Source organism: Cyprinodon variegatus, unplaced genomic scaffold (genome assembly GCF_000732505.1).
Source record: "Cyprinodon variegatus isolate N-32 unplaced genomic scaffold, C_variegatus-1.0 Scaffold163, whole genome shotgun sequence".
In the NCBI taxonomy this organism is placed as follows: domain Eukaryota; kingdom Metazoa; phylum Chordata; class Actinopteri; order Cyprinodontiformes; family Cyprinodontidae; genus Cyprinodon; species Cyprinodon variegatus.
In genome coordinates this window covers 861,968-862,798 of record NW_015150616.1, presented here as the reverse complement: position 1 = coordinate 862,798, position 831 = coordinate 861,968, and the positions used below count along the sequence as shown (strand labels likewise).

The following is an 831-nucleotide window of genomic DNA, read 5'->3' as shown; positions in this document are numbered from 1 at the left end:
ATTCTGGGTTTGTGTTTTCTTAAACCAGACGGCAGCGATTTAGACAACTCTACAATTTTTGATTATGATGTAAGCATGAACATATTCAGTTAACATTCAAAAACACCTTGATGCTGTTATTACCAATTTAGTTCAGCTTAAAATGTTTTTTCTTCTAATTCTCCTCTTCTTTCATCTACCTGCAGTATGAGCAGGATGAATGTGGAGTACTACCAGAGAACTCAGAAGCAGTCATCTGTGTGCTGTACCCAACCAATATTCTCAACTGTTCCTGGGCGCTCCCCACTCTGAGGACGGATGCTGAGCTGTCCGTTTCAGTCAGGTCATCTCTTTTATTTCCTCTTTGATTTAGGAATGTAACTTTCATGCTCTAAAGAGCTGTATAAATATGTAAACAAAAAATGGCCTTCTGAAGAGTATTTATTTTTGTTCCTCGCAGGGTGTTGAAAAATGAAGAATTGGTTGATTCTAGAGACCAAGACTCTGCTAAGAGAGTGGGATCCATATCTTGGATGATCCATGAAGGCGAAGGTTTGGATGTTGAGGTTCAATTAAACTTGACCCGGAACGGATCCTCGATATGCTGCATCGCATCGTTTGAAGAGGATTCATATAGTAATTCTCAAAGACACGCACTGTTCCTGTTTATTTGTTACTCAGAGATCATGCATTAGATATGCACCACTGACTGCAGCTCTGGTCACACAGGATATCAGCTGTGATATGCTGTGATATACCATCATATGCTACACGCTAAATTAATGGTATAATCATGTCCTTAAATAAGAAATGGTTTCATTCAAAGAGGATTATCTTTGCATGTGAAATAAA

General features: G+C 38.6%; 1 long non-coding RNA gene across 1 annotated transcript; it reads left to right on the top strand.

Moving 5' to 3' along the window:
* The first annotated feature begins 14 nt into the window (after positions 1-14).
* LOC107086835 lies at positions 15-799 on the top strand. The gene is made up of 3 exons (XR_001481323.1): positions 15-69; positions 186-322; positions 440-799. It is a non-coding gene; the product is annotated as an uncharacterized LOC107086835 (long non-coding RNA).
* The last annotated feature ends 32 nt before the right edge of the window (positions 800-831 follow it).